General features: G+C 39.3%; 1 long non-coding RNA gene across 2 annotated transcripts in view; it reads right to left on the bottom strand.

Moving 5' to 3' along the window:
• The window catches only part of LOC134416403 (uncharacterized), a 152,574-nt gene that overhangs the window by 93,114 nt on the left and 34,182 nt on the right, over positions 1 to 25,278 (bottom strand). The window contains exons 2-3 of one of the 2 annotated variants that reach the window (XR_010027261.1): positions 8,894 to 8,995; positions 7,892 to 7,998 (exon numbers count right to left, since the gene is read on the bottom strand). This is a non-coding gene — a long non-coding RNA (uncharacterized LOC134416403). The remainder of the gene's footprint in view (positions 1 to 7,891; positions 7,999 to 8,893; positions 8,996 to 25,278) is intronic. The other variant, XR_010027260.1, reaches the window with a different exon arrangement.

Genomic DNA, 25,278 nt, shown 5'->3' with positions numbered 1-25,278 from the left:
AAGACTTGGAACAGGCGATTCAAAGAGGTCATTATATAATGACCAGCTGCCTGAGCCAACTGAGGCAGAAAATGCTGCCTACAGGGGATTGGGGCTCTTCCTGAGGGAAGAGGAGCCCCTGGGAGCCAAGGGGACACAGAACAGCCAGTGTCCTCTCCTTCCAGGGTGCTGATCCACCACATCTGAGAGGAGTGAGCCCAAGGACTGCAGCAGCCATCAACCAGCCAGGGACCATCAGGCAAAGTGAATGAGTCAGACCTGGCGTCTATGCAGGAAGAACTTTTTGGGAGCAGGGGGAGGCAGGGATGGGGATCTGACAGGAGCACACATCTGAGATAATTCCAGAAAATCCCATCTGGAAGTCAAACAGAAAGACTCTGAGCAACCTTCAACATTTCTGAGTCAAAAGCGAGGACCTGTACTGAAATGGAACTCCTTATCCATAGGCAGGGCATGCATGGGTGATAATGGCAACAGAGGCATTTGGATGCTCTTATGGTCCTGAGAGCATCCTTCCCCTTTTAAAAGGCAATAAATACCAAGGTTAACCATAGCCAGCTTCCACAATGCTTTCTTATTGTACACACACCAGAACACAGATAATCACAAACATCTGGAGGGTAGCAGCTCCAGTCAGCCACCTAACACATCATACTAAGTCAGATACCAGATATCAACCACAGTGTCCAAAACAGACATTAAAGCAAAAAAAAAGAACTCAGCCTTTGCAATTTTATTCCCAAAAAATCCTGGATCTCCGAGATCTAGCAATACAACTTGTTACCATAGAAAATCCATAGCTCACTTACTAAGCAAAGATGCCTGAGCTGCAACCATATAAGTCCTGATTATGTCAAAATGGCAATGAGGAATACAGAATGGGTAGTACTCCCAGACATCCACTCAGTAACCTATCAGGAGTGTTACATATGAATTATGTGAAACAAAATGTTGGAGGTGAAACAAGCTATCTGATAAAGAAGCATTGTAGCAGTTCATTAGAAATGTGGGCTGTGTCAAGCCCCTGATTGTAATTACACATGGAATGGATTCTATAGATATGAGGGAGAAATGAAAGCAGATGACTGCACAGAAAAGACTCTTTATGGAGTGCTCAGGCACTAAGAACTTCTCAGGCAACAGTCCTTTTCTGCTTGAGTGCTATTTCCAAGTGGTTTATATTTGGTTCTCAGAGACTTACACAATCAAAACCTGGAGTTAAGATGATGGTTCCACATCAGACAAGTAGCTAAAAGCAGTTTTCAATCCCTGTATTAGGCATATTCTTTTTCAAAATGTATTAAGCATCTAGTTTACTAAATAGTCACCACAAACAATACCAAACTGTCAGTAGGGAGGAAAATCTTTTGATACCTAACATATCCTGTTGCCTTTGAGAATTTTATGGTGCTATAATGCCTTACCAATTCTGGTGTAAACAGGGACAGCACCCAAAAAAAGGGCAAAATCAGCAATTAATTTGGGCAACAGAGCCTGAAAAGTGCAAATTTCTATAAAATCAGGAGTGCTGCTGCCACTGTGGAGGAAGGGTGAGACTGCCTGGAGCAGGCAACTCCACAGGCTCAGCTGCTCCCCAGGCTCTGGTCTGCATCTCCCCCTGTTTCCTCACCCTCCCTTCCCCGTCCTCTCTCTCTCTTTCTCTTCAGAAGCCCCCTGTCCTCCTGGTGCAAATCCTGCTGTGGCTGACACTGCCCAGAAGACAGAGCAGGTTCTTGGAGTGACAGGAGAGAATCACTACACTCAGTTTGGTGGAAATCTGCTGATGCAAAATCAGCCTTCAGTGCTGCCATGCAGCATGCTGCTGTAGCCCCAGTAATAACTGACTTGGCAAAATTCTTTTCCAGACAATCTAGCTCAAAAATGGCAAACAGACTCTTTCTGTGTTGTTTACCTGCTAGGAAGCAGGGAATAAATGAAGCATGCATGTGCATGTGGACAACTTTTTTATATTGGGAAAGTTACCTGTCCTTCACTTTCTCATTTATTAAACTTACTTTGACAGTTTCTTGCACACATGCTTGGACAATTTTTAAAAGTATCATCAATCTAAGTACAGCTGAGTTGCTCTCTCACCTCCCTATCCAGACTTTGACTGAACAGTTTCTTTTAATAAATGAGTGATATGGCTGGGTGTTATCAACCTACTGTAACATTTAATAGATATTCATAACATATATTAATCATGAGCAAGTTTACAAAGGATTCAATCCTGCAAGGTGTGGAGAACACTCGATTCTCCTTGAAGTGAGTGACAGCAGAAAGGGTGAGATTTTTGTCCTTCCAGGTTCTGCATTACAAATGCCAAGTCTTCCTTCTGGACATTAAAAATGTGAGCACAGCTTTCTGAAGCAATGTATGAGCCATTTGGTCAGTTTTTTTTTACAGATACCCTGTTTCATTGTAGACAGAAAACCTGGTTTTGTTTCAAAATTTTTAGCACAAACAAAAGCCTTCCATCAAATTTATCCCAGGTACAGTTCTGCTCTTTAGCAGAACTTTCTGCATTTTCCCTACTTGCTTCAAATCATAGCAATACTGTTTCCCCTAGAAACACTCACATAGAAAATGGTAGCGTTCACATTCCTTTCCACATGCAAAACTCAGAAAAACTTCACCAATTAAAAACCAATCAAGTACGTAAGAACAATAACACAGCTTCCTAAAGTCTAGCAACCTATTAAAGTGAAGTACAGAATTACAATTAAGATTAATGGGAGAGAACTAGAATGAATTTCAATCAGTTCTATTTCAAATGCATGTGGGATCCCGTTCATCATTTATACGAAATTATCAAATCTAACCTCATTACTGTTATTTCTTCCCTATATTGGGATTTTAAAAATAAAGTTCCAATTCCTAACATAAAATAGTAGAGAAAGAAAATAAGAATGCTGAATTGTAGTAAAATACTGTTTGTTGAGACTTTTTTTCATAACAGGAAGATGGCACAGCTGCAATACACATGAGTCTGTTGACTAGATATCCACCAATTTGTCTGGTTTGTGTACAGACATATTCTGACAGCTGTTCAGCCACTTCTTGACACTGTATTGTAATGCTAGATATTCCACAAAAGATTACAAAATATGCCACCCAAGTTCTTTATACCACAGAAGATTATGTTCTTTTCCCCCAGACAGTATTCCAGTTCTGTAGTTCCTTTCTATCTTGAAAAATGTGATCTCCAGTACTATCTGCAAACTTGCAGCTTGGGTGGGGTAACCTGCTTTTTCACTTTCAAACTGAAGAGGTTACAGGTAAGGTCTTATATCTCTGCAGATTATATTGATCAACAAACCTTTTATCTGAGAGGATAGGATTGACTAGTGAGCACCTTCATCATAAGCAGCACTGAGTCATAAGCAGTCAAAAAAAATCTGTGATTTTCCAGTTACTTCATTCTTCTGAAAACTTCTGAAAGTATTTAACATGATAAGAAGTATATACTTTCTCTTACATCACCAGAGTGAGTGAAAAATCACTGGAAAGCAATTGTTGTGTCTTAGGAATGGCACTCTCCAATTCAGTACCTTCTCCATCCCCCAAACAAGGCTTTCTGAATGCAGACACCACCTGCTTGTTCCTCACCCCATGCCCTCCCCCTTCCCACCCAGGGGAAGGAGTTCAGAATTGGAGCCACAAAAAGGTGAAATTTACAGGCTGAGATGGGAACAATTTACAGGAAACAGCAATGACATAAGATAATGAACAGTGACACCAACAACATTAATAACAAAAGCTATAAGACAAAGAAACAACTTACACAGAAAAATCGCAACAAAATACCAACCTTCCCCCCCCAAAATGCCAGTCCCTTACTTCTGCCCCTTCAAGCCCAAGATAGTATCAAATAACATTATCCCTCCTCCTGGCTACTACCAAAATATTAACCCTGTCCTGCCCAAAACTAGTTCCCCAACATATCTGTTTACTTTTCCAGACAGCAAAAGGTTGAACTCAAAACTAGGTACAAGCCTAGGAATGGAATACTTGGGCAGCTGAAGGAGGTTACGCTACAGCCCCTGACCAATGTGACTAATTATATTCAAAAATATTTTACTTTTGCTTTTTCCGTAGTTATACTTTGGGCTCATTTGTTTGCAATGTTCTGTGTTATAATTGTTTTGCCTCCATAGCACATGATGAAGTGTCAAATCAGATGATACTGTAAACTGGCAGAATATTTAAGAACCATCACGACTTTCTTCACCCTCTTCTGCCTTCTATATATAAATGTCTCTTTGTCTCCTTCAAGACAATCTAGGCTATTTTAGGGGTTCTTTACCTCTAGACATGCTTTCAAATCTCATTATGCAAATCCAGTATGTGACACATAAGCAAAAATAAAATATATTCAAGTTATTAAATGCAAATCTGAATTCTTTAAAATAGGAGTTAGATATCCAGTAATAGAAATTAGAACTGTTAACCGAGAATCAATTTTCCAGCTGTCAGTTTAGCAAACAACAGTGAAAGTTTTTTAATCAACTCAGTTGGCTACCTGATGTTTCTTTTTAACAAGAGCCATTTTTCCCATGACAGGTTATTGGGAGGAGGCATGACAAACCCCATATACATGAGTAGAATGCCTGAAACTGGACACATCCTGCTAGCAACAGCCCCTGAAGATCCCAGATCTGACACCCTGCAAAGAGGTCAAGCAGGAAAAGAAGGTATCCAATGCTGAATGAGAAAAGGAAATGAGGGAAACTGTAGTCACAGTGAGCAGAAAAAACAGATGGTGGCAGTAGGCTGTAGGATTGTTGATTTTGGTTTGTAATTACAACTGGCAATCATTTTCAACCACTGCTGCTTTTTTTTTAATTATTCCACTTTGATTGCAATTACCAGCCAAAATCAACAATCCCAGTAACAGAGCCCAGAGTTTTCTGATGAAATGGTTAAACTCCCAAGTGTTTTCACCCAGACCTACAAACCTGCAATTTAACAGGAAAACTTATTAACAAGAAAACTTTTTGGATCACAAGTTGTATGCCAATGTATTCGTAGCCTAGAACCATGAGTGTAAGAAGATTACAGTGAGGACAGTTGAGACTTTCTTTTGGAAGTTGAATTACAATCAGGAAAGGCAGCACTCACCAAAGTGCAAACAATTCCATGCACTGTTTTGCTGTAGAGCATAGTTTAGGGCAAATGAGTGTCTCAAGATGAACCAAAGCCTGAGGTTTTCCAAAGTAGTGACATTTTTTGAAAATATCATGTTGACTTCTACCTCATTGGAAACTGTGCGGTGTACGCAATAAAACTCATCAAATTTCTTAAGCATTTGCAAGTAGGGCAGGAGTGTTTTGGAGTCAGCCAACAACACAGGCTCACACGGGATGCAAAAAATCCATTTTGAGCATATTAGGGGTGATTGTGAGCACATAAGTGGAAATCAAGTCAAATTAATTTCTTTTTTCTGCTAAATAACATCTTTCACCTCACTGTTGCTCTTAAGAAGGATCTCATCTTGAAAGGAAAATAAGAACAGACTCAGCAGAAATGTTTTAGAAAACCCTACTGAAATTGCCTCAAGAGCACTTCTAATCCTTCTCCTCACTGAACTATACCCAAGCCATGCCAGATAGACAAGTTCTTCACATGGAGATTCCTTATCCTTTCACAGATTGTGCTAAAGATTTCCTGTCCTTGTTCTCATTATATTATTCCTAACTTTCAGTGGAAATCCCCATTACACCAGTTAAAGCCTGTTATTTCTTATTCTATCAGTAGACTGTGAAAGGAACAGTTTTCCACCCTCCTTTAAGTTGTGCAAAACTGTTATGTTTCCTGATAATCTTCTTCTTTCTTTACTTAACCATTCCAATTTCTTAAGCCTTTCTTCATAAATCTCATTGTCTGCTCCTACAATTGCTGTTTTCAGTAATCTCTCTAGTTGAGCCAGGTGTTTGTTAAAAGTTAGTACTCAAAACTGGGCATAATATTCTAAATGAACCTTTACCAAAACTTAATAGACTAGAAGATGATTTCAAATACCCTACAGGCAATACTCTTGTGTAACTAACCTATTAACTCCCAACAAAATCACTTTTTTTCTTATCCTGTTCAGTAGGTTATTCACTGTGACGGGAGATTCAGCCTAACCTCTTATTCTCCAGTGAGGAGGATACTCAATTATCCAGCTTCTTATTCTCTCTCTCTGGGTGTAAGAAGATTATTCCTGTCCAAGCATAATATCTTGAAATTCTTCTTGTTGAACTGCTGCCTTAGACTGCATCTTTAATGTGTCAAATTCTTTCTCAAGACTAATCCTGTCCTACAGTTTGCTCCTTAAATATTGATATCTAATGAAAGTTCACAAAAAATATTGAACAGTGATAGTGAACTTTTAAAAACTTTTTAAATGCAGTTTTCCAAAGAGAGTGCAACTAGTCTTATTATAATCTGTAGAGTGATTTCTTAGCCAGCTTATGAAATGTCATGAGAGATAAAATCAGAATTTGTCAGGAGAAAGCAGCGTGTCATAGCCTGTTTCTTTCCTATCTATAAGGGTAGTTATTATTTAGTTCCAGAAGAAAATTAGACCTCTGACATAACCTGATTTTGGAAAATCTATAATGGCTCTTAGTTCATCTCCTCATCATCCTCCAGATCTTTAAAGATACTTTGAATATTTGTTCCAGTATTGCTGCAGAAACTAAAGCCTAGCAGACTAAAGCATTGATTCAAACAGTGGTGTAAGTGCAAGGCACATCATGGTACTTTCCAGTGCAATTCTGGTCAGCTGGAGTGAGTAGGTGCACAGCAGTCTGACTTGCAGCAGCCACTGGCATTTGGGGGTTGTAGTGGAGCTCGTGGATGTAAATATTCACAAGTGGAATGAGAGCTGGGATCGTGTCACGTGCCAAGAGGAGCCACCATCGAAGACATCAGAAGAGCAGACAGCACTCCAATGTAGGTCACAGCATCATCTCCCTTCTTCTCTTCATGTGCACATTGGAGGTCAAATGTAGACTGAAAGTGAGGTAATGATGCATCTGGTGGGTTACTGCACCCTGCACCTTGTGAGACCTCCCACCCTGTCGTGCTTACCTGCAGCTGCCCTTGCTGCACCTGCTGATGACTGCCAGCCTGCCTTTGCCCAAAGCCCCAGGCAGACCTACAGGTGGGACAAATGGCTCCTTTGCTCTCTATTTTCTTCTCAGTTCCTCATTCTGTAAATAATGAAATCTCTCTCTCCACCATGCCTCTCCCTTTCTCTGAGCAATGCAATTGGAGCTGTGTCAGGGCAGCTAGTCCTTTCTTTGCTCTGATTGAATAATAATGAAAGGATGGGAAACAAAGACCAGAAGCTTTTGAGATTAATCCCCCTTCTGTTCTCAGCTGTCAGACTTACTTATTTTTTCCTTTTTTCAGCTAAATCAGTTCATTATACTACAAATCTTTACTCTGAATGAAAGATTAAACTCAGGTATTTTATTTTCATCAGGGCATAATATTCAGCACAGAATAATTGGCTAGAGTTTCATCTGGATATTTGTATTCAAATTCCAGTAAAACCTTACTGACTATTTCCATTTTTTTTTGAATTCCTTAGGATCTTACTGTAGTAGACTCCTGGCAATTGGAATCTTTCGCTCAATTATACCTATCTCTACATCTGAGATGTCATGTTTTCATGAAGCCTCTTTAAACAATCAAGAAAATGAAAATGTCTTCAGGGTTACCTTGTAATAAAACAGTAATAGAAAAGAAAAAATCTGTAACCTAAGTGTTTGTCCTTGACATAGTAATTTTTTTCTACAATGAGAAGGAAAAAAAAGAGAAAGGAGAAAAAAAAGACGCAGTAAACAAGAAAAGGCTTTCAGACTACATTTAACTGCTTTGAAGCCAACAATAAACTTACCACAGTTAAACTAGAAGGCCAACAAGGCATAAGGTCATCAAAACCAAGGCTCATTGAGCCAGTGTGTTTGGATAGATGCCATTTCCACTTTGTCAGTATGAAGAGTGCTATATTGAACAGAGAGAACAGAGCTCATGCTGACATAAAATTAAAACCAAAAAACATCAGGTCTATTGTGGTGATCTCACAAGGAGCAGCTATGCATTAGTAAACTCTCTGGTGTTACTATTGAATCTACCTTGATGTTTGTTACTGATTACTTTATTGATAGTGTCTTTTTTAAAAAGACATTATCACACAGGGAATGTATTTTCTCAACTGAGAAAAACTGGCTTTATGCCACTTCTGCTCTACCCAAAATCGACCCAACAGTAGCTTTGGGATTTAATTTAAATAGAGATAGACAAAGCATGACAAAAGCATACCACATAACAACCCAACATGGGCCTCTGATAATACACAAATTTTTGCTGCTGAAACAAATCAGAATATTTCTGGACTTAGGCTTTCTGCTCATGTTTTGCTTTGTTTTCTCTTAAAAAAATATTCTCAATTTAGAAGTAAAATACTACTATAAAATTCTGCTCAAAAAATAATAAAAGACAATGGGACTGACTGGTGTTTGGAGCCCTTGAAAAGTTATGCCTTTTATTAATGCCTAAAAATATTTTTGAAGCATTTCAGGTTATTTCTCTCAGAGGTGTCCGATTTTCATGATATAAAGGTCATGGGAAGAATTCATCTCAGAATAGGTCCTGCAAAGGCCATTATGTTGATTCCTTTGCTCTTATGAATGGACAGTATTTCAGACACATTTTTAGTATATGCAGTGCAAAGCTAAGTTTAGTCCTTGTGCTCTATGATACAGGCAGTCCATTGACTTTGGGCAGGAGAATCCTAATGAGAATTACCAGAAATACTGCTTGGATCAGCAGTGGCACTAACAAGTTTGAAAGGTACAAGGCTAGCAGTGTCCTCTGAAGGTGGAAATTTATAACTCACCTCTTCTTCAGGTTACTCATGTCTTGTCTGATTAATATCCTTCCGGGGATTTTTTCAGTTTCTTCCTTTGTTCGAGCTTAGTTTCTCTTGCTTATACCACTGCTGGGAGAAAAATATTCTACCATGAGAAACATGCAACTAGGAAATACAACAAGTACAATGTCCAGTGAGAGCAGTGGCAAAGGTTTGCTCAAAGGATGATGCTGAGCAGGGGCTGGAGATTCAACCATGGTGCCTCAAACCCACTGCTCAGGCAGGACTGGGGAAAGCCTTCCACATAGGCTACCAGCAGGCATGATCCTAAAAAGACAAAACAGATTTTACATCTGGAGAAATGAGGGTCTTTATCACAAGTGAGTGAGTGAACAACAGAGAGGAATAAGTGAGAAAACCAGGACGTGGTCCTGAGCAACTGAGTCAAGTGGAAGGTGTCCCTGCCCCTGGCAGGGGGATTGGAACAAGATGATCTTTGAGGTCCCTTTCAAGGCAAATTATTCTATTATTTTTTATTATTCTGAGCTGGCTAAAAACTATCCAAGATGTCCTGAACCTGAACAAGCCCTCTTTGGTTAGAGCAAGAGCAGGTTGCCCTGTTTACATCCTGCAGGCATGTCTAGGGACAGTTCTGACACATGTCAATGCAATTGTGATTTCAAATACACCCTAGAGAGCTCTAGATTGCAGTAATATTAACAAACAGCCCACCAAGCTCTGAAATCCTATAGAACCCTGTGGGATGTGTGGACCTAACAAACATCCTTGCCTTTCAACATCCCAGGCAGGCAGGCAAACACGATGCCATTATCAAAAATGCCAAACCAAATTTTAACACTACTGAAAACTTCATAAAAGTCAGTGAAGAAATCTTTCTTCTGTTTACTATTAATGGTTGCAAGATAACCTTTATTTATAGTGTCTTTGGGACTTATTCAGTAGGATGTAGTGACACTGATGAGAAGGATTATTTATTGTTTATACAGTTGTTTAAAGATGAAGGCTGCATAAATACTCTGGAAAGTATAATTCCATGAAAAAATCTTTTAATAATACATCAAAATACTTCCTGCATTAAAGTTATTCCGGACTCACTCTTTGCATCACAAGCCACATTTGCAATGCTCAGAAGGCCTGACTGTATCCTTTTTCACACAGCATCTGATATGCAGTCAATGCAAGAAAATCATGGTTTCTATCTGGTATTCATGTAGTGTCAATAATCTGCAAGACATATTGACATCTTTTGAAAAACCAAGGAAACCGTGGGCTTGTTTGACAGAATTTAAAAAAGAAAGTTTCAAAACATACATTAATGGGCCATAGAACTTGCATTCAGAAGTGATAAAATGGTATGATAAGGATTACATGAGCAACAAGTCCTTCCTATTTTGGTAAGCACATTAAAATATACCATGTTATTACTAGGTTGTGCATAAGCTCAGAAATGTCTTAAGTAATGAAAAACACACTTTTGTTCATAATTTCCAAAACAAATGTAAAAAGAAAGTTTATACACCCAAGACGCAAGTCAGACAATACCGAACACTGCAAAATCTCTGGGTATCACCTTCTGTTCCTACTCTTTCATTCTTGTCACTAGTACCCCAAGCAAATACATTGATCACAGGATAGTTTCCACCACTTTTGTCCTCACTTTACGCCAAGACCACCAACAATAATGATTTAGTGATCAGTTAGACATGTGAACTATTCATATATGACAGAACAATTCACGCCAGAAACCACTCACACTGGAAGGACCTGCTCTTTGGCCCATGAGCTCTATTGTCTCATGTTCAGTGAAAATTTGACTTATTTAATTCCTTTATGTCTACTGAATACAAATTTTTATAAATTTGAAGAGCATTATACCAAACACAATTGAAATCATTCTCCATCATGTTTCTTTTTCCTCTAAGCTCCAGGTCCCAGGGTCCAACTTTTTCCAGAGGTAGTGTGCAGTCTAGTTTTCAATGAATCAATAACCTCTAATCAATAAAGCATCTCTAGGGGTTGATTTTAAACACCAAAAATGAATCTGTCTCAGGAGGCACCATTCATCTGTGTTCACTGCAGAGCTGACTGCTCAGACCAGACACTGACTTCTGGTGTCCAGCATCAGGGAAACTGAGTGCTGAACTAAGCTACAGCAGTACTTAGCCCATAACCTATTGCTTTTTCAGAAACTAAAAGTTTGGGAAGATGAAATGCTGTCTTTCTGAAGCCAGTAAATTAATCATAAAATCATAGAAAGTTTAAGAGTTGCTATGGTTTTAAAGATCATCTAGTCCCAGCCTCACTGCCCTGTGCAGGGACATCTCCCACTTGACCAGGTTGCTCAAGGCTTTATCCAACCTGGCTTTGAACGCCACCAGGGTTGGGGCATCTGCAACCTCCCCGGGTTCAGAGAGGTTTAGACCTGTCCAAGTGTCTGAACACACCTCACAGTGAAAAATTTTTATTTTGTTTTTAATGGAGGATTGGGAGAAAAAATGTCTTTATCTTGTGGGAGTCATGGGAACAGAACAAAGAGCCTTTTCGGCTTTTTCTGTGGAAAGCAATCCTCAGTGATATAACTCCTCAGAAATTTTTTGTATGCTGAAAAAGATTTTCCGTTAAACTTTTCTGGGCAAATCCATCTGGGGTGTATTAAGACAAATCTAGTTATACTGATCTATTACTTCTGTCTGAGCACTTAGTTTTCTTCAATTTAAAAACAACATAAGGGAGTAGGAAAATCTTTAAGCAATGAGACATGACATACTATACCATGCTGTACTGTTGATTAATGTGTATCCCAGGTGGATGGGGAGTAAGATAAGTGCCTACACCATATGTGGTGAGTACATTAATCAATATTAACGTGTATTAACAGGTACAGAGCGAGAGTACTGAAGAAGAGCTGGTTTTGGAGCACAATCCTACCGTGATGGCAATGGGGGATTGAAATTTGTTGACACGAGGAGTCAGCCTGACCTCTGAGACTGTGATCCTAGACAAGCACGTGCATTTGATGGACTCCACACCACAGGATGTTGCAGAAGCTAAAAGCTTACATGGATCCAAGGAGAAGAAGGGCAAGTTCACGGATCAGAAATTTTTTCAGGCTGTAAATTTAAAGAAATATCTCCAGGTCAGGAAGTTTCTGAGCTGCAAATGATTGGAAGCAGGGGGAAGCCTAAGTATCACATACAGTTCACCCTGGATTTATCCTCTTTCCTAGATACCTCCTTTTGATGGCCATCAGGGACTGGGTAAAGAGCTGGAGAGCCATGTGGTACAATCCCATTCAGTGCTCCTCTAGTCTGGTGTTTTATATCCTAAATTTGCAGCATACATTGAGTCCTCATTAAGTCTGTGCAAGTTGTTCGATGTTCAGATTGGAGCAGTGTGTGCAACTGCATGCACACCTCCACTGACCCACTGAACAGCACTGAGACTCAGGTACCTGCCTCACTGCAAACACTGGCAGGAATTCAGCATGGTCTCCTACCACTGAGACCTGGTACCACCAAATGTGCTGCCAGCATCTCCCGTGTCAGAGCTCCGGTGAGGCACTGAGCCTGGAGAGTTACTGTCTGCCTGAAGGTAGAAAATCAGCCAAGAGACATAAGTCAGTGCAGTACGGGACACTTGAGGAACAGCACCACTGCTCCACACACAGGAGAGGACTGGGATTTTCAGGAATGAGGCAGCAGCACTTGCTCTCTGCTGAGTTCAGAAACATCCCCATTTTCCACCCTGCCAGACAGAGACCTAATAACACAACTGCCACATTAGGGAAACCAAAGAAACAACAATAACATATTGCTTATTGGAGCATATTAACATGCCCCTCAGCAGTCTCATTATGACTGTTAAACTTTTACCTAAGATACCGAATTAAATGCGTTTTTTATTTATGGCCTCCTCTCTAGACTCTCTGTTACTTACAGCCCTTCCTACTAGCACAGGAACCAGAGTGGTTCAACAGCCCAACAGTAAAACAATGCTGTCAACTTTCAAATTAAATTAAGCTTCTCTAATGTTTCTAATTTAATGTATTAATGCACATGACAAAGCAAAGATTTCGGGTTGGCTTTTGTGTGATTCACGTAGTCCTGTGTTTCAAAATCTTTTTTGAGATGCTGAAGTGGCATTTAAATTATAATTTCCACTGATCAGTTAACTAACATTTGAATGTTGATCTTTTTCCATCACTATAATTTTGAATTTAAAGAACTTTCTATTTTAAAGGTGAAGAACTCTAAAAACTGCACATGGCAGTAAAACATCTCAGCTATGTTTCATCCTTTGTCTCCATTCTAGGCAATATGAGGGAGCATCTGTAGCTTGCATCCAGCTATTAGGATCTGTCCCTGTGTTGATCAATAAAGACCTCACGACTTTACTTTACACTTCAGTTCCAAGCCTTAACTACTCAGTAGACAGCCTGTAATTTCAGCAAGGGAAGAGACCGCCTGCAGGTGTTGAATTAGTGCACTATGAAAGCTGAACTCTGCTGTGTTGCAATGGAGTTAAAATCAGGCTTCTCTGCTCTTGCTGGCAGTATTCAGCTCCCAGTATATTTCTGACTTTGGATACATAGGCTACCCAGTAATTTTGTCACATCTTGAGAATAGAGCAGAGGTAAAAATCCATTAGAGTCTTACAGCCATAGGTCGTATTTACCATTTGCTAACAGTCTATTGTGTTGTGAAAGGAGCCTGCTTCTCTAGTCCCACCACAGAAAGTTTCTTTTGTCTCACTAAAACTCTCAGAAAGGAACTCAAAACCAAAAAACGTCACTGATTTCTTAGGAAAATAATGTAAATTGTGATGTTAACCAGAAAAATATCCTCAGTAAAATCAAACTTTGGGAAAAATGTATTTTGAAAGAAAAATGTTTTAATTATAATTTTTTAAATTTTAAAATCAGAGCTGAAACATTGTACTGAGTGTTTTCAATGCCACTGATCCACTGACTTTGGATGAGAAAATTAACACAGGCAGTGAAGAAAAGCCATCATCAATGCAGCTGTTTTTTAAGCAGACACCTGCTCAGCTATGCCTCTGTGGGTCACATCTAGTTGCCAGTCCATATGTGTGACATTTCTGAGGCCAGATTGCAGCTTCATCTCCCAGTACCTCAGTAAAGCCGAGGAAATTTAGATGTCTCACTAAGGCCATGTTGACACCTGTCTCTGCTCCTAACCTGTACCACTGAGCCACCCCATGGGGAGAAAGAGGAAAACCTTCAGTACTGAGGTGGAGATGAAGACGTCTGCTCAATATTTTGAGTACAGCTGCTCTGTTCCCCAGAGCAAGTTTGCAAGTCCTGAGTAGAGCTAGTCATCAAGGTGAGGTGATGTAGGCAGCTGCCTCAGGCAGCAGGCTGCCAGGTAGAAATCAGCCTTTGCTGTGACTACAGCTGGAAACATGAAGGGCAGCAGCTACTTCTGGGTGGGAGAATGAGGAGACTTATTCAAGAAACAACCACCAATCCCCTCTTCCTCTCAGCAATGATAAATCAGGCTCCCCAGGGGTCTTCCTCTATTTTCTCCACCTTAGTTTTACTTCTCTCCTTGCTAAGAAATCTTACATGCAAAGAAACAGACTCTCCCCAGATAACTGCTACAGATTTTGATGTCCCAGTGAGTGATACAGCTTATGCTACCTGTGACCTTCTGCAAAGCCAGGCCAGGCCAAATGTTCTAGCTAACAAATCTAGTTAACAAATTGTGTCAGTCCCCTAATATGCACTGGAGTTCACAGCCTTCCACAGTCAGAACAGCACAGGCTGGAAGGGGTCTCCCAAAGTCACCTTGTTCAACATCCCACTTGAAGCAGACCCACCACAAGCACTAGTCCAGCTTTGCCCACCTAGGGCAAATATCCAATAGTAGAGATCACACAATCTTTCTGAGCAACCTGTTCCAGTGTGGCACTTATGGCACAAGCTTTTTCCTAATGACAAACCTTAATGCAGCCTCTCCCTGCTGCCCCTGGTTGTATGACCTGCCACCACTGTCAAGTACTGCAGTTCTATCATCCTTGTGACTGGCCTCCAACCAATCTACCTTGGTCTAGGTGCAACATCACCAGCATGGACTGGGGAAGAGTTATTTTCCTTAGTCTACCCACCACACTCCTCCCAACATACTCTGCATGATGTGCCTCCCTTTCAATGAGGCTGCATTGTCACCTCCTATTCATTTTGGTATTCACCCAGTTCTTTTCAGCAGTTACCACTTGGACAGCCAGCTCTCAGTATTATTGGTAAGCATATTTTAAGCAGAGGAGCAGATCAGGAATAAAAATATGCAAAACACATCCATAGGAGTTCAAAAATAACATGTTCCATTCCCATTATCCACTTGTTCTCCCTTCTGTACTCACACTGCCCACACTAGGCTCTGCCCTGTGTTATTATTAAATTCAGCTGTTAGAACTGCCAGTACCAAAGCATTCACAGATGCTTTTAAAAACAGGTTTAAAATCATGATGTTCCAAATGTAAATGGGACAACTACTATTGGTTTGATCATTATTTATACATGTTCATACAGCCTGAGTGTATGTAGGGCAGGGGAAAGTCTTCAGTATATTTCCCTGCTATGTCCACACAAGCAGGAAGTGCAGCCCAATAAAGAGGGATTTTTTGAGTGAAAGAGTGCTGAAGACTCAGCTTACACTTTACCAGAATTTCAGGGCATTTTATTTCTGACTAGCTCCAGTCTATTCCTATGGATTTGATCAGCCATGAACAAAGTGAATTAGGTACAAAGTGAGCGTACACCTTTCATTTTACTTTTATGTACTCCAAGATGTCTCTACAATGTGAACTCAATCTTGTAAACTGTAAAGATTATGATTTGTGCTCCAGAGGTACTCTCCTGATTTGAACAAAAATGCTAATGCAGAGGTATATGAGTTTCTTCTTTGTGTACTTCCTGACCCTACTCCTTGTGTCTCAATAGCAGGAAAAATACAATCACTTAGATTGGAAAACACCTTAAGATCATCAAGTCTAACCTTTAACTAAACCATGTCTCAAAGTGCCACATCTACACATCTTTTAAATACTTCCAGGGATGGTTACTCCACCACAAGGCAGGCTGTTAAGGGAAAGGAGAAAGACAGAAAAATATTTGTGGTAGAACACAGGCATTCTGACTGAAAATGATATCTCATGTCTATCAACGTGTGTTTCATTTTACTTTCCCTGACTTGAGCTTGGCTTGCACTCAGTTATTCATTTTGCATCATTCAAACAGAAACAAAACAGATGAGAATGTTAAATATAATTATATAAAATGCCGTACTCTGAGGTCCTGAGAATCACTGTGATTACAAGAAAATTTTAGATGTTCAGTACCATTTTCTTTATCTCATGCCTTCAGTTGAAGAACCATTATTGTTTCCTTCTCTGCCTCACACTTTTCATTGCCCCTTTTTTGCAGCATGTGCAAACTTACATCCTTCCTGAAGCATTGAAGGTTGCTCAGTTTATTTACATCCAGTAGTACATTGATACTTTCCACTGTGCAATATGAGGTCCTAGCTAATCCTTGGACACTAATTTAGTTGAATAGGATAGTTACAACTCTCTGTCATTGCTAAAGTTAATGATCTGATACTTTACAAGACAAGAGACATTTAAAATGAAATTGATTGTATTAATAGTTTTATTGAGCAATATTAACAGAAGTGTGTTGTTCCACAGTGTCCTCAAGCAAAGCCTTTCTTGGCACATTAATGGTGACATAATGCCCAAATCCATAGTAAGAGACCCATTTTGTTTCTATAAAATACAATTACGGGTAGCCTAAAATTATACATCAGAAACTGAGAATCCCACTCTGCTTGAAAGCCCCCTCTTCTGTGGGAATGTATGGATGTATGGATAACTACTGCATGCAAATCACTGCATTGTACTGACAGACTGTGTTTCCAGCTGTCTGTGCTAGAGAAGAAGAATATCTGGTGGAAATGGACTAATTAATTTGCTTCTGATGTACTGAAGTATCTGGGATCCCATTTGATATTAGGGAGGGGAAGGTAGCCAGCACCTTGAAAAATAAGACTTTTTCAAAGCAGTGATATTAGTGTGTTTCAAGTCTATGCAATGAGTGCTGAAGAGCGCCCGGTGAGGAAGGCAAGAGGGAAGGGAGCTGAGAAGAGCAGGTATACTCTACTTGAGACAGTCAAAATGGACTAGTTTCATAGCCATAATTTAAAGCTGTTGAAAAGTAACCCACACCTTACTTACTATTTCAGTCTCTGGACCTAAAATTACTTATTCAAGCCAAAAGTTTTCTCAGCTAGAGGAATGCTGCACTGGCCCTCATGCATATGGCCCTCATGCATATCAAATAATCAGTTTCTCACACAGATCACAGCCCAAATTCAAAAACAAACTTCTCTTCTCACAATGGCCGTATCATTGAAGGTCAAGTTGAATGCCAAGTATCATTGAAAAATTGCAGAAATTTCAATTTTAAAATTTTCTCCATGTCCGACTGCCAAGTGATCCAACCGGTGTTTCCAGCTCATATATGCAGGCATCCTCTGTGAAGCTGCATATCACTATGTACGGCTATGGTCAATCACCTAGTATAATTTTCAGCAGAAGCAATAGGGTTGTCTGGCACAGTTAAAGGTGTACTGATGAAGAGAGAGCGTCTTTGCTACATTACTTTAACAACCCAAACAACAGAAAGCAGAGGAAAATACAGTTCAACAAAATTTTTCATCTCCATCTGCCCTTAGCATTGTGTATATTTGCCTACCATGACACATCTAGGGAAGAAAACTGAGGATATACATGGGATAATAAAATAATGAATTCTGTCTGTAAAGTGCTAAGCCAGACCAGCCCTCAGAGAGTTCTACTTCAGGTGCTGTGATTGTTTTTCTCTCCCAATTAGTTTATCTCTACTGATAGCAACCTGAATTGCACAACACTCCCTCACTGTTAGACATCATAGAAGTCACAAGTTGTGTAAGAGGCAAACACAGCAAGCAGTCTGATTACCACAGAATCATAGTATGGGCTTGGGTTGGAAGGTAATCTTGAACTTCATCTATGTCAAATCTCCTTGCCATAGGACACTTTCCAGTTGACCAGGTTGCTCAAAGCCCCATCCAACCTGGTCTTGAACACTTCAGGAATGGGGCATCCACAAATCTGGGCAACTTGTTCCAGTGTCTCACTACCGTCGCAATGAAGAATCTCTTCCTAAAATCTAATCTACATTTACTCTACCACTCAGAAGAGATATTTTGGATGAGCTTTGAACCTTGTAGCAATGGTCAAAACTGTGGCTTCCAAAGGCTTCAAGTTTACAGCTTGTCATCTCTCATAGTTTATTCAAATAAAAGTGCCAGCCAGTCTGTGGGATGTGGTGAGCATGCCCATAACCACTGAAGCAAAAGGCTTGTGGGGCATTGCCTTGGAGGAGTAAGAGTCTAGCAGATCACCTCAGCAGCCTTTAGTTGCACAGAGTTCTGGCACCCTGCTAGATCTACAAATAGAAAAGGCAATAAAGACCATCCCAACTAATAGGATAAAGAAGCCTACATGGCAAACACTTCTGCCATTTCTTCTGTGTTTTGCTGCTTTCTCCCCAGGTACAAATGATTTCCTGTGCCTACAATTTTCAAGAGAGTGTTGGAAACTGTGTAGGATGCAGCAAAGCTTGACAGCAATCCAGCAAGGTGGGCAGCTGAAAAAGGAGGCAGAGGCAATCAGGGGAGAACTGCAGACAATTGTTCCACAGCTGAATTGTGAGCCTGCGCCTGTGAACTAAAAAATCTATCTCAGATAATTGACATTTATTTGATTGAAACAGCAGGGTGCCCTCCATCAGAATGGGAGGAGACCATATGGAACAACAGTATGAGTGGAGATAATGTTTGTCTGCTGAGTGTGTCAATGTGTTTAGAGATTATTCATCGGGCTCTAGGGATTCCAGTATGGTAATGTTTCAGCTAAATTAGAATCAGATTAATTGCTCTAATCTAATGGAAAGACAATGTTTATCAAATTATTGCTTCTTCACCACATGATATTGTGGTGTCATTACTCTTTGAGTTAAAAAAAAAATAAAATAAAAAGGCTCTCTTGTATCACATCTGCTCATGAGCTCCTTAACAGTGTTGATTACTGCACAAGAGAGACAGTGCAGTTTATAACTCCATAAAGAAATTAATGAATTAGAGTGAAAGTTTGGTAGAAAACAAATTCTCCATACTGTGGGTAGACCTGAAACTCCATTAATTGGAATGACTTTGTCTCATTTGGGACTTGGGCTTTTTTTGGAGGGACTTTATTTTTGTTCAAATTTTGATACTTTTTTGCCTCTTTTAAATTTTATTTTAGTGGAATGAGCTTGGTTTTTTCATAGAGCGTAGCACTAAAATGGAACCATATTGTAAAAAAGTTAATGTTTTCCTCATTTTCTTTCATCTTCTCTAAGTTGCATCTAAAAATTGCAAGGAAATTACTAAAAATATTGAGTGTGCAGACAAGATGACTAAAATCCTTTAGATATACTTGCTATTATTTAATGCTTAGGGCCATTTTAGATCACCTCTCAAATGTCAACCCAGAGGAGATACAGAGCTTTCCAGCTACCTTAAAACTGAATGGAAACCTGCAGTTCTGGTAGCACTACACTGTAAGTGCTGAGTACCTCATAAAGTAAGATTCTCCTTTAATCTTTCCAGAGCCTGACCGGTGCAATAGCCTCCAAAGATGTCTTTTAAAAGCTGGTTCCAGGCTTTTTACCCTTGGCATTTTAGAACACTTTCAATATATGTTATACATACTAAAACACAACATTAAAATATTAGCCCTTTTAAAACTTTATCTAGTAAACACAATCCTCACAAGGAGTAGAAGCATGACCTCTTCTCAAAAGTGCTAGTAAACCCACCAGGAATACCTCTCCATGCTGATTTTCTACTGTGTTGCCCTGACTTGATGCTACTGAAAAGCACTGGGACTTTTTCACAGGACTTTGTGTATCACACCAGAACAATAGAAGACAGTCAGGCACTTTGTCTCAGCCTAATTTATAATGGTGACATGGTGTTTGTGAGGCATTCAGGCTACATGCTTAAGAGAGCACTGAACAAATATTTTTTAGGCTTCTATAGTAACTAATAGTTTTTCCTGCCTCAAAAGGGTCGTATATCCTCTCGAAACATATTTCACTGAAATTCTATTTAAATGAAAGTTAATACCTTTGTTAATCAAGTGTTCATAATGCCTATTAAAACACATGGTTTATAAAAGTGGGCTAAATGCAACCACAAAAGTGATTGAACACTGAGCAGAAAGCACTGCTTATTCATTCTCTCCCCAGTAGCTTTCTCTCCCAGGTACAATTTGGCACAAAGATGCCAAGATTTTAAGGCCAGGACCTGTGCTGGCAGGATATTTGTTGTGCTTGTATTCTAGGATTCAGAGTTTCCATAACCCATTTCCCTCCACATGCATTTTTCTCAGACTTACACAGCAAAGCTTTCTGGAGAGACAAACTCTCCTTCAATCTTTCTTATTTGTGAGACATCAGAAGTTCATGGCAACTCTCCCATATAAAACTTTGAGTTTTCAAGCCTTATTTTATAAACATAGATCAAAAGTGTAGTGACGTGGAATGCAAATTGGGCTGCAAAAACCAGATGCACTCTGAAGCCAAGATGACACAGCCCTAGGCACTTGCTCTTTTCCGAGTTTCAATACAAAGCTGTTGTTAAGCCCTTTTTGGATACCGAGTTTTTTATAAGTCTGTTTGAAACTAACAGAGAATCTGCCCTGTTTCCCAGAGTCTTCCGACTACTTTTGAAGTGAGTAAGGCTCCAGAAGGAGCCACGGTGGATGGCAGACAGACACTTACCCTGTCATCACTTGGTGCTTGGATCTCACTTGGTACCTTTTGTTCCGAGAGCTCCAGCAAGAGCTTCCCCATTGTTTGCCCTGCTGTAGGAGCTGTGAACTTCCAGCCCAGCCACTCCCTGCTGGGCTCCTGAGCTCTGTACAGCACAAAGATCCACAGTCACGTCGTGCTGGGCACGGAAACACACTTCTCACAGATATATATAACTTAAGGATGATGCAGCTTGCTGAGGAATACTGTGACTCACTGTATAACCCACATCATAAAAACACCATTCAGGAAAAATATACTAGTTTAGTATGGATCTATAAGCTTTGAAATACAGATGGCTAATCTAAATGCTTAATTTAAATAAATGACTTATTCATGATCTTTAAATTATCCACTACCATTATTTGGAAATGATTTAAAGTAGCTGTAGTCCCACACGGGAGAAATGGTGACATGCTGTTGGGCCTTTGCTGGTAAAATATACGGATTTATCTGTTTTGAAGCAAAAAAATGTTGTACACATAGGACACTCCATGTGGTAATGAATTAGAAGATTTGCAAACTAGCAGCAGGGAATAGTGTTTCTGAAGAAAAGTCCTTTACTAGAATCGGCAGGGTACTCCAAAATTGCTATTATTACTATCTATTAAAAATTGCAGTGTTAAAAATGCATAGAATGCTCTACAGAAAGATTAATGTTATGGTTTATTCCTTGCTCTTAAAAGAATTTAAAACACAGTTCTGCCTCTGGAGACATTGTTGCCATACTCACAATAGCCTGAAGAACCCTACAAAGTCGACAGAAGTTGCAGGCCATGATAAAGAGCATGGCTGGGCATTGATTTAATATAGGCAAAACAAGAAAAAAATGTAAGAAAAGCAAAATAATCAGATCTGAGAATTTTGACCTCTTCTTATAGTCTGGTTTAATTGCACTGTATGAAATTCTGCTTTCATTGGGAGTCAATACAAGTTTTATCATCTATTTAAATGCAAATTCAATTGACTTCAAGGAGGTTTCCCCAGTTTCATTTGTGTGTGTATATAGATACACATATTTTAAACAAACAACAGGAGTAAATTTTGGAAAATAGATCATGCATAAAAATACATGATCTTCTCTATAGAGAGTCAGAGGTAGCTTTAGACCTAAGAATGACTGCAGTGAAGGGAGAATAAGAACTACCACCCTACTTACTTTCCTTTAGTATTTCTTCATTGCTTAGGAACTGTACCAGCAGAGCAGAAGCCTGTGCTGGCATGACTTGGTAAATATCTCACAACTTTAATATTCAACCATGGCATCTGCAGAGCCATCACAAACTGTTGCAACAACATGTATGAGGACATACATTTTCAATTACATAGATTTTTTTAAATCTCTGACACAGATATGTAAAGTATTCGGGGAACAGATTATATATATGCTATAAAGGCAGCAGAGTAGTTTTAAAAGCACAAGGGCAACTTTTCACTGTTCAATAACTCAATTTTTATCTAATTACTGCAAATTATAATGCAATTTCTGAGCCAACAATATTGTTGTAACTGATTTTCTGCTTGAGCTGTACAAACACTAAAAAACACCTGAAACTGGCAAGCTCATGTGTGTAATTGAAAAAAACCCATTTCTGGTAAGCAAAATGTGCCAAGGTTTTTCACCTAAAGCAAATTATTACAGGTGTTAATAAAACCTATTTAAATAGCTTTCCTAGTACATGAGAAACTTTTTATATAGCTCTGGATATGGCTCTTTAGTTTTATTTTATGGGAGCCTAGTAATTGCAGTAGAAATAAAGTGACCATAGAATTCAGTATTGCAGGATTGATGGCTCCTGTAAAGGGATAAACATTGCTGTTTGTCACAGTTGCAGACTTTAAAGACTCACTTGTACTTCTCATCTATGTCTCAAAAAAACCCCAAAAACCAAAAACTAAAAAGAGCCCACAACACTTCTTCAATTGATTTTCCCTTTGTCACTGTCGCAGATATGTTTTCCCTATTTTGACATGTAGTTGTAATTCTATTAGCAGCCCATTGACTGCCCTGTGAAATTGATCTGTGTTGGGCTAGCTGGGTCTTCTTAAACTAGGTGATTTATTGCTTCTGCCTGCTAAAAAAAAAAAAAAATTAAAAATAAGAAAAAAGAAAAAAATAAGAAGTATTTTGCCTCCATGGTCAACAAAGTACCTAAATAGTCTCTGAAAATAAATAAATTTTAGTTTGGCTGCTGGCTGTCCCAGTGGCAGACAAGCTGTGACATCTTGCCAGCAGCTTTACTGAGATGCCTCCTGTTGCTGGCATGTAAAAATGATTGTCAATTTCCCTTATTCATTTACCTCAATGCCTCATATATAAACTAGATCTCATTTACCCAAAATGTCCTCAGCATCAATCTATTGGGTTTACCTAATTTTGTGATTTCTCACTGGGCTGCCCAACTGCCTGACACTGGAGAACAAGTTGAAACCTATTCAATGCCTATCCACTGCTGCAGACAGAAAACTTGGTGCACTTACCATTGTTGCCATTCTAGTTTAGGTCAAGAAAGAGGTTAGCATCATACTCACCTTATGCAGTGGCATATGACCTATAATTTACCCAGGTCTAAAATGATGTCCTGGAACTTTAGATTATGTTCTGATATCTGCTTTAATTGCACTAATTCTTTCCTCTGGATCAGAAAAATAAATTCCTTTTCTACTAGCCGTCAGTAAAATTTATGTTGTTTCAGGTTGATGTGTGGAACTTTTCTATTATCTGAAAACGTGAATTTTTGATTGTGGATACAAAGAGATGAAGAATACTTTAATGTACTTGGTTATCTTAACCAAAAGTCAGTTTCTAGCTGTGTTTTCTCATAGGCAGTGTAACCAAGCAGAGATTTAAAGAAGGAGAAACACTTTTTTTCCAAATTTGGTACCCTTGCTTTTTACATAATGATAGTCATTCATTTTTTCATCAAGCATGTGCAATTTGTTAATGAATCCTGGACTATTTTTATCGTATACTAGAAAGGGTTACAAAACTACAGAGATGCTGTATTGTGTGTGGTCATCAGGAAGAAAGCTGACCCACCCAAAATGTTGCAGTAGTGAGTTCTTTTTGTCCCAGTCTTTTTTCCTTCTGACTCATTTTAAGATCCATTACAGATCTAAGAGAGCATCTTAATGCTGACTCAAAAGGCCCAAGGGGTAAAAAAAAAGTAACCCAGAAGCTGTGTGACTTCAAAAACTGAGAAAGATGCCTAGAAGAAAGTACAAAAGTATGCACTGAAGATAAAGGAAGAAAATTCAATAATATCCACTTGAAATGGCACAAAATAATAATGCTGGAGGTGGCTATTAGAGTTGATACACTATACTTAGTAAAGAAAGAATATACCAAATAAAAGACTGAGATGAGGGAAAAAAGAAGCTGTCTTGCAACACCTACATCAGAAAAAGGATCTAGGACATCTGGGCTTTATTTAGTCCTTTCAAATATTAAAGCCTAAAGAAAAACACAGACCATTGCTTGAGATAACACCTTTTAGAAACTGGAGTAAGGAATTTGAACAAACTAGCAGAATTTTCTCAGGTAAAATTCCAATGAAACATCTCAGAACACAGTGATTGTAGTAATTGTAGGTAAAAGAAACAATACTAGTGAAAATAGCAGAGCCTGAAAACCAGCAGTGGGCAAAAAGGGGTGCATTCAGGGCAGGTTTTGGACAGGACCTTCATTCCACAGACACAAAGCTCCCTGCTGACATGACACCCCCAAAGACCTCAGACTGTATGGTAAAGCAACCCCCTGAATAGAGATGACAATGGAATTGAGACTGGATGACCTCCCACTTTTCAGGTCTATTCACTCTCACCCATAGTTGTTTTCTCTGTCGGAGTGGCCCAGGCTTTTGTCAAAAGATAGGGAGACATTTCCCAGCAGGACCTGGGTCTTGGGTTAGGGTCCTCAAAAAGTCTTCAAAGCCCTACTTATTTTAAAACTAAGCATTGACTTTCTTCCTTGAATTTTACATTGCCAGAGGTAGCAGTAATTTTGTTACAGAACATGTTGACTGCCAGAGAACAGTTAGTGAGATGTTCTGGATGAAATTGAATTGGGTTACTCATTATCACAGGAGAAGCTGTCCTTTTGAGAATCTATTGAATCCATTATTACTTGCAGAGGAGACCTTTTGTAACACTGATAAATGTCAAATGCATGGGAGTCTCCACAGAAAACAAGGATTTGCTAGCCCTGGCAGTTGCCCAGTATGGCATTTTACACTGACTTCAGCTGAGTATAAATATAGAATGTGTATAAAGGACATTGGCCTCTCACAGCAAGGACACTCTGAGTTGAATTTAGTTATACAAAAAACAGGTTCTAAGGGAGACTGTGTAGCACAAAAAATTCTTCCTTCCTCCTCTTTTCCCAAAGGATGGGACCTTCAAGCAAACTCATGTTTTTTCCTGTCTTGGAGGTGTATGTAAAGATGGTAGACTGGAGAAATGCAGTGAAGAAAAC

This window comes from Melospiza melodia, chromosome 3 (assembly GCF_035770615.1).
Source record: "Melospiza melodia melodia isolate bMelMel2 chromosome 3, bMelMel2.pri, whole genome shotgun sequence".
NCBI classification, from domain to species: Eukaryota; Metazoa; Chordata; class Aves; order Passeriformes; family Passerellidae; genus Melospiza; species Melospiza melodia.
This window is presented reverse-complemented; position numbering and strand designations above follow the sequence as displayed.